This window comes from Tamandua tetradactyla, chromosome 4, assembly GCF_023851605.1.
Source record: "Tamandua tetradactyla isolate mTamTet1 chromosome 4, mTamTet1.pri, whole genome shotgun sequence".
NCBI classification, from domain to species: Eukaryota; Metazoa; Chordata; class Mammalia; order Pilosa; family Myrmecophagidae; genus Tamandua; species Tamandua tetradactyla.
In genome coordinates, this window is record NC_135330.1 from 100,989,606 (window position 1) to 100,999,120 (window position 9,515).

Below are 9,515 nucleotides of genomic sequence, written 5' to 3' on the forward strand. Positions count from 1 at the left end.
GAGTCAGAAAAAGTGAAAATTGCAACAAAGTCAAGAAGTTAAATGATATTTCTTAGCACTTACTAGAGCAAAAGATTGTTGGACTAAATGCAAGAAATATTAAAATATTCCCTTTTGCTCTCTGCTCCTTCCTGCTCCACAGACAGCCATACCTTTTTGTGCAATGCCAGCCGCATCTCTAAGACAAGATGGTGAAGGTCAGAATAAAAAGATTTGGCTGTATTGGGCACCTGGTCACCAGGGCTGCTGTAAACTCTGGCAAAGTGCAAGTTGTTGCTGTCAGTGAGCCCTTTGTTGACCTCACCTGCATGGTCTACATGTTCCAGTGTGATTCCACCCATGGCAAGTTCAAAGGCACCATCAGGGCTGAGAGTGGGAAGCTTGTCACCAATAAGGAGTGAGAGCCGCCAACATGAATTGGGGCAATGCTGGTGCTGAACATGTTGTGGGGTGCACTGGTGTCCTCACAACCTTGGAGAAAGCTGAGGCTCACTCAAAGGGTGGCCCCAAGAGAGTCGGCATCTCTGCCCCTTCAGCTGATGCCCCCATGTTTGAGATGGGCATGGACAATGAGGAGTATGACAACTCCCTCAGGATCATCAGCAATGCTTCCTGCACCACCAACTGCCTGGCCCCCCGGCCAAAGTCATCCATGACAACTGTGGCATCACGAAAGACCACTGTCCATGCCATCACTGCCACCCGGAAGACTGTGGTTGGCTCTTCTGGGAAAATGTGGCGTGACAGCCTTGATCTGCTCCAGAACTTCATCCCTGCATCTGTCGGCACTGCTGAGATGATGGGCAAACTCATCCAGGAGCTGAATGGGAAGCCCGCTGGCCTGGCCTTCACCTCCCCACCCTCAGTGTGCCCATTGTGAATTTGACCTGCTGACTGGAGAAGGCAGCCGAGTGCAATGTCATCAAAAATTTGGTGAAGCGCATCCGAGGGCCTCCTAAAGGGCATCCTGGGCTACACTGAGGACCAATTTGTCTCCTGCAACCTTCACAGTGATACCTGTCTTCAACTTTTGATGCTGGGGCTGGCACTGCCCTCAAAGACCACTCCATTAAGCTCATTTCCTGGTATGACAATGAATTTGGCTACAGCAACAGGGTGGTGGACCTTGCAGTCCACATGGCCTCCAGGGAGGAAGAGCCCCTGGACCACCCATAACAGACAACATAAAAGGAAGAGAGGCCATCAGCTGCTGGGGAGTCCTGGCCTGGACTCGATCCCCCAACACTGAGAATCACCATCCTCCACAGCTCCCATCCCAGAACCCCGAGGAAAGGAAGGGGCTGAGAGTTGACCTGATCATGCACCATCAGCAAAGTACACCCAGCCCCCACCTTCCCCCCAAAAAAATCCTTCTTAAAAGGTGTGAAATGCATCTTGTAGTTTGATTTGCTCTAAAGTGATTGCAGCCACTCGTGAGTATAAACCTATTGGTCACCCGTATGGTACTGTGGTGAGGCAGTGGGGCGTCACTGGAGAGAACCTGCCCTTGGGTGCCACGCATGCAACACCTCCCTGTTCCTTTATCACCTGTGAGCTGGGAACGTTCAGGGCAACGTGTGAAAGTGAAGGGCTCTAAAGAAACAGCTTTTTTCTTACTTTCGATGCCTTCGAGTATTTCATTCTACAAGAGATTTAAAATGCAGAAGCATCAAAAACCCATGAAATAGTTATATAATTTCTTAAAACTCAACAAACTGCAGGGATTAGATGGTTACAACTATGAGTTGACTGCTACATGAAGACCGAATTTATTTAAATGGGGTGGGAGGAGTAGAAATGTGCCCATGCTGACTCTTGTTTGCTTTCACAGCTGCCCTTTGGATTCAGGCCACATTGACTGTTCTCAGCCGAGTGTGCGTGCTGGGCAGAACGGTCTTCACGCAGATGAGATCCCGGTCACACAGCACAGTGACAACAACGAAACCAGCTGTGCCTGGAACTTCTTCCAGCTGCCATGTGCAAGCCCTGTCCTGTCTCAGACGAGGCACGTTCCTCTCTTCATCTGGGAAATGGAGACCCTGGGGACCTGGGGGTGATGCCCAGCAAATGCCCGGGAGGTGCCCAGGGTGGATGTGTGTTTGATGAGAGGAAGGCGCTCACCTATTTGCTCTGTCATTATTTACCCTTACGTTTGCACCATACAGATTATTTCTGTTATTGAAGAATTGTTAAAAGGGAAATACACTTGTTGAAAATTGCCAATTATCAGAGCAGCTGCAGGCTGGCAGAGGAATCGTGCAAAAGCACACACTTCCCAGATACCCAAAGGGGAAAAGATGTCTCTCTTTGCCGTCTCTGTCCAGCTGGTCCTCATGCTTTGACCTTTAATCCATAGCAATGTACATGCTTTCTTATTTTCTGGAATTCTCTGTAAATTGAAATTTTACCTTCTTTCCACATTGTAATTAAGTATGCCAATAGCCCGTACCCACCAACCTCCATTGCTCCTTTCCTCCTTTGCTCCCAACTGCATTCCTATCTTCTCACAGTGGTCCTGCCTGCAATGCAGATACAAACTCTTCTGCTCCCGTGATTCACCATCCCTCACCGTCTTGAGCCAGAGGCTGCACCATGACGTCTCAGCTTCCTGTGCTGCCTTCAGGCCTTTGTTTGCAAACTCTAAATTATTTTAAAAAATGAAACTACAAATAACATGAATAAAACATTTTTAAAATGCCAACACCAGCTTAACATCCAGAGATGACCTCTGCACATACACGCACATACACCCCACTTCTTTTCTATTAAAATGGGAGCAGACTGTACATATTTTTAATTGCTTATTTCTTTTGCATCTTGATATAATTTAATTTTTATTTTAACCAACGTTCTGAAGTCAAATGGTTAAAAAGTTAATTAGTTCCATAAGGCATAAAACTAAAAAATGATAATACCTTTCTCTATTCCAATTCTGATGTCCAGATGCAACAATTTTCAACCCTTTCAGCTTCTTTTTTGACTTTTACCCCCATGTTTCCAAATATAATGCTTTTACTGATATTTCTGTTTTCAGTTTCAACTAGATTTTTTTTTTTTTTTTTTTTTTGGGCATGGGCAGGCACCGGGAATCGAACCCGGGTCTCCAGCATGGCAGGCGAGAATCTGCCACTGAGCCACCGATGCACTGCCCCAACAAGACATTTTTTGAATCCTTGCATATCTGAAAATGTCTTTATTGCACTTTCCTGCTCAAGTGATAATTTTGAAGGTCAAAATTATCTGGTTCCTCAAAGCAGTGCTCATTGCCTTGTAGATTCTAAGCAGTTGGGAAGCCTCGTGACACTTTGGTCGTTGATCCTTTACATTTTATTGGCTTTTCCCTCCAGTAATTTTTATAATTGTCTTTTTTGTTCAAAGATTTCTCAAATTTTTCTTTTTCTGTGTTTTAATGGAGGCCTTTTATTATCTTCAGAAGTCAGTGGGCCCTTTCAGTCCGGAAACTCATACTTATTTGTGGGGAATCACCTCCACTCTATTTCTTTCTCTGTCTTTTTGGAAGCTCTACTATTTGGGTGTTTACCCCTAATTTTTCATCATATGTATGTGTATATATGATTTTTTTTTTTTTTGCTTCTGTCTTGAACTTTCTGGGACATATTTTCAAGTTTGTGGTCCAAGTCTTCTGTTGAATTTTTTTTTTCATTCCTGCTATTCTATTTTTAGTTTCCTGGAGTTCCTTTATATTATCAGAATGATTTTTTTAAAAATAACATTCTATTTTTAATCTAAGAATACTATTAAGAGTTCTGTTTTTAATTTAGGATATTCTCTTATCTCTGAAGATGCTAATTAGAGATTTGGAAACTTTTCTTCTACTACTTGCATTGCCCCTGACCTTCCGCAGTTCGCTCTCCGACTGCACTGGGGTTGGCCTTTCTTGCTAGAGTTGGTTGGCAGCTCCGTGTGTGTGTGGAGGGCTTCTCTGGAGGTGGGTCTCCCTGAAGGGCCGTCCGGCTGGGTTACTGTCCTGGGGCACCCAGCAGTAGTCAGTTTTGGTGTGCTTTCCCTCTGGCTTGGTTGGTTTCCCCTGAGAGGAATTCTCTCTCATGCCTGGGGAGGGAAGGAGTGTTTTCTCAGAGTAGAGTGTGCAGAGTGGAGGGGAAAGGCTCATTTCCTCCTTGTAGGTGCTTCATTCAATCCCCAGCTGGCAGGGTGCTAACACTATTGCCAGCTGAGATTGGTGCCCAGCTAAGATCCCCCTAAGCCAGCCCTTCTGGAAGGCAGATTCCTTCTGCTGCCTGGGTGGGGAGCACAGTGGTCAGTGGGCTGAGGGGCTGGAAGACCACAGCTACGTGGGCGGCCCTTCGGCTCATTTTCAGCTGATCCTTAACTGCAGCCTCACTCTCGGGGGTCCCAGGTCCTTCTGATTTCTGTGCTCTTCTGGGCGTCTGCAGGGTGCTTGCTGCTAGCAAGACAAAGGTCTGCTACAGCTCAGGCCCCTTTCCTCCCGTCTGCTCTTTTGCTCACCTGCTCTCCAGCCTTCAAAATTTGCTGCCGCCACAGTCTTTTCATCGTCCTTGGGATTTCTGCTTTTAAAAAATGCCATTATCAGTGCAAGGGTGGCTCCGTGGTAGAATTCTCGCCTGCCATACGGGAGACCTGGGTTCAATTCCTGGCCCGTGCACTTCCCAAAACAAACAAACAAAAGAAACCAACAAAAACAAAAACAAAAAATTCAGCAAATGGTGCTGCAATAACGGGATACTCACATGGAAAAAGAATGAAATGTCACCCTGCCATACAGCATACAAAAAAATAAATAAAAATAAATCCCATTACCATTTTCTTAGTGAATGGTAAAAATCCCTTTACCGTTACTTTAGGGGTGAAAAGCAATAACAAACGTGTTCACGCTGTCTTGTTCCCTTCTGTGGTTTTTGTGAAGGTGCGCTTTATCCATCTGTGATCTTATCAAGGGCTCCTGTTGGGTCTCAGAACTGTGCACCATTTTCTCAGCTGCCTAGCTATAGTTTTGCTCCATCTGTGTTCCTTCCTCAAACGCTGCTTTGAATATGTCATTCCTTCTAGGAAATCTCTAAGGCTCTCAATTAACTAAAAAGATAGAATTCCACCAATTCTACTTACTAAAAATTTCTACCTAAAAACATAAGCCTCTACTCTATAATCCACAGGGCTTCTGGATGCTCTGACTCCTGCCTTAAGAAATCAGAACTGTGAATAGCAATAGTCTGGAAGAGAGATGTGGCCGTGCGACCCACGTCTTCCCTTCCATCTTCTATTCCATGGGATATTTATGTTCCACTATAATGAACTTTCATAATTCTGTCACTTAGGTTCTCTTTACCTACCAAAATGCAAACTTATTTAAGATTCAGTTATTTTAGCATTTCAGAAATCAGGGCCACAGAATAAATTATTTTCATTTCCATCATGGACTATTTTTTCTAGTTTGAGTAGAAATGAAGCATTTATTAATGATTAGGTGTTTTAAAGAAGTTACTGTTTGGTTTAATTTTTACAATTAAAGATATTTTATGTCTATATAGACACTGCTCAATTCATATAAAATGTGAAATAACCATCTGTAGTTATGATGATAATTCCATAACAAGGCATGAATTAAAGACTTCCCACCCCCAAATCCAACATACTAGAATTTTTCTGTAAATGCATTATATTCAGAGTAGTACCGTAGGTAAAAAAAATCACCTTTTTAGCATATAGGTTTTGTTCCATGTGAAATCACGTCAGCATTACAAAAACAAGGACAATAAGTATGTCAGTTGTTTTATCACTCAACCTTGTTAGAGTAGAATTATACAGTATTGACCAAATAGCTGCCAATAAATTCTGAGAATGTATTTCCTGTGTCACACGTCCCTCCTCGCATTTAGCCAGAAAAGTCTACTGCAGTCTCGTAAGATGGAGTTAAAGTTTAATCACTCCTTGGTGGAGAGCGCGCACCGCTGGTGAGTGGACTGGCCTGCTGACCTGTTCTTAAGGCCACAGTTCCAGGCTGAGGACAGGGCTCACCCGGATGGCTGGATGCAAATTACCATTTTCTCCTACTCACTAACCACCCAAGCTTAAGAGCCATCCATTCGACCATTTAAAAATATATATTTTTAGACAGAAATTTTCACACACATACATTCCATACATGGTGTGCAACCAGTGGCTCACAATATCATCACACAGTTGTGTATTCATTACCATGATCATTTTTTAGAACACTTGCATCACTCCAGAAAAAGAGATAAAAAGAAAAAAGAAAAAACTCATACATACCATACACCTTACCCCTCCCTCTCACTGACCACTAGTGTTTCCACCTACCCAATTTATTTTACCCTTTGTCCCCCCTATTATTTATGTATTTATTTTACTTTTCCATATTTTTTTACTCATCTGTCAATACCCTGGATAAAAGGAGCACGAGACACAAGTTTTCACAATCACACAGTCACATTGTAAAAGTTATATCTTTATACAATTGTCTTCAAGAATCAAGGCTGCTGGAACACAGCTGAACAGTTTCAGGTACTTCCTTCCAGCCACTCCAATACACCATAAGAATAACCTCCAGGATAACCTCTCAACTCTGTTTGAAATCTCTCATCCACTGACACTTTATTTTGTCTCATTTCTCTCTTCCCCCTTTTGGTAGGAAGGCTTTCTCAATCCCTTGATGCTGGGTCCTGGCTCATCCCAGGATTTCTGACCCACATTGAAAAGGCAATTCACACCCCTGGGAGTCATGTCCCATGGAGGATGGAAGGCAGTGAGTTCACCCGCCAAGTTGGCTTAGAGAGAGAGAGGACATATCTGAGCAACAAAAAAGGTTCTCTTGGTATGACTCTTAGGCCCATCCTTTGCAGGAATAAGTTTCATGGGGGTGAACCCCAAGATCAAGGGCTCCGTCTATTGATATGGTTTTCTCCACTGCTTATGAGAATATCAGAAATTCTCCAAATGGGAGAATTGAGTATTTTCTCTTTTCTCTTTAGTCCTCCAAGGGGATTTTGCAAATACATCTTTATTCACTGTCCAAATTACGCTAGGATATATCAGGGCATCACACTATCCAGGACAAACCAAAAAAAAAAATCTCATGCCCTATTCAAGAATTCCACGTACTTATGGTGTTCAACTAAACTGCCCATACAAGTTAAATTAGGAAATACACTACCCAAAATATAAATTTTGCACCCATAAACATCTTTCCCTTTAGTCTTGCACAGAAGTTGAAGTTTCAATATATGGTTGATATCATCCTTTATCCTGCATTCTGATATGCCTTAGTCCTGTCCAGATCAGTTTTGTTCATATCTCTACTCAAGGATTTGACCAGTTTTCAAATTCTTTCTGCAAAACGTATGTTGATATTTGATTTCTGTGAAGTTCAAATTTATCACACATTTCAAAATCAGTAAGTGGTCTACTTATATTTCCTTATATAGTCTGGACCTCGGGATTTTAAATGAGGTCCAGAGCTTTATTCCAGCAATTTCCCTCAAGGAAAAAAATTACTTTTGTCTGACTACTTATTTCTCTGATTTGTCACCATTCACCCAGTCTTGTAAATTAGTAGGCGAAATCCTGACAAATAAATGCTGAGAAAACAGCAGAGGCAGCAAGCACAGAATACATTACCCCAGAACAGACAAAAAAAGAGGGCAGAACTCAGGGTTGTCTGTTCCTCAAAAAATTTCTCACTATAAGGAGGAGGGATTTAACAAATGAGTTAAATAGGATTTAACAAACAAGTGTGGCTGCCGAATCACTATACTAATATTCCTTCTAGCCTCCAATGTTCTAGAGAAGTTAGAAGGAAAAATCCGACACGATGGTATGGTAGCCCATGACAAACTCTGGGATCCTGTAACTACTTGTGGACGTGTGCTTTAAAACCTATTGCTTTTTTCTTTCTTTGCTTTGTATACATGTTATATTATACAATAAAAAAAATCACATATAAGAAAACAGTTCAATAAAAAAAAACTTTCTCACTGTAAGCAAATGACAAAGTTGCTTTTCTCAAAGTTGCAAGAATAAGGAGCTACTGGTTGCTTTTTCTCACTATTAATTTTCACAGGAATTATATTTAAATTTTTAAAAATAATCCTCATAATTTACATGATTTTTAAAAATTCTATAGAGGAGTGTGCTAAAACTCTCGGCCCTGAGAACAACGTGGAAAAGCCCAAGAGAATTGCCTCACATCCAAACACGTGCACATGGATGGATCTGTGACAGAGACGCATACAGAGACCGAGCAACTCTTTGTACCAAGTGTGGGATCCGGCAGAAGACTCCTCTCCTCACCCCGAGGGTCCACACGAGGGCAGATGTGGGTGGGCGAATGCGCAGGAGAAAGGCTGGCCCCTTCGCTAGGGCACGTCTTCCTTCTAGGTTTGCTCCCAGGACAGGAAACAGGGCATGCTTGATTTAGCCCCACGGCACGCATCACTGTAAGTCACTGCACCCAGAGCTCGAGGACTAGGTGGAGAGTGCCCAGGAATCCTTAGGAAAATGTGCTAAGGGTTCTCACGGCAAGCACTGGGTTCCAGGCTTTGCTGAGTCTGCCCGCCTCGGTTATTTATAACCAACTTCCATGACACACTCATGTGTCTTTCCAGGGCGTGTGTCTACAGGCATGCCACACTGATCATGGGGGCTGAGAATACTCGTCCTGTCTGATGTTGACAAGAAAGGTGTGAGCTTCCTCATGATGCCGTGAGGTAGCAGCTTCCTACCCGCACAGAAACCACACCCTCTGCAGACTGAGTTTCTGAGGAGGGCATGCGACCCCTCAAGGGTTGGGGCGTCTACTCTGCAGGGAAGGGGAATGCTCCTGGGCTTCTAGCTTGGTCGTCTCAGCTGCTCTGTGTCCCTGAGGACTGCAACTGCCCCAGAGATAATTGAGCCCTGCTGGATTCCCAGTTGATCTGCTGCCCTTATCCCACATGCATGTCTGGGAATTGTCCTGTCTCAGTCCAACTCCTTCCACATTTAACTCACCCTTCCAAAATGCCCCACAGACCTCTGATGACTGAACAGAAAACTGACATCTGCTGGGTCTGAGCTGGACCTTGGCTGAGATTGCTCTCCCTCTGGGGGCATGAATAGAAGGGCTTTTCTGAGTCCTTCATAACTCCCTGCTGAATCCATCTTTTATGCTGCTGTCTCCTTGATCCTTATCATGGTCGGGTTCATGTGTCAACTTGGCCAGGTGGTGGTTGGGCAGCTGCTGGCTTGTCTGTTGTGATGAGGACATTTCATAGAATTAAATCATGATCACTCAGCTGTATCCACAGCTGATTCCATTTGTAATCAGCCAAAGGGGCGTGTCTTCTGCAATGAGGATGCTTAATCTAATCACTGAAAGGCTTATAAGGAGGATTCAGAAGAAACAGGCTCTTCCTGTTTCGGCTGGTGAGCCTCTCCTGTGGAGTTCATCCAGACCCTCCATCGGAATAGTCAGCTTCACAGCCTACTCTGCGGATTTTGGACTCTGCGTTCCCGCGGTCACG

The 9,515-nt window shown here is 43.7% G+C and overlaps 1 pseudogene; it reads left to right on the forward strand.

Annotated features, from left to right (window-relative positions):
• Positions 1–412: 412 nt before the first annotated feature.
• On the forward strand, positions 413–880 carry LOC143679228 (glyceraldehyde-3-phosphate dehydrogenase pseudogene; annotated as a pseudogene).
• Positions 881–9,515: the final 8,635 nt, after the last annotated feature.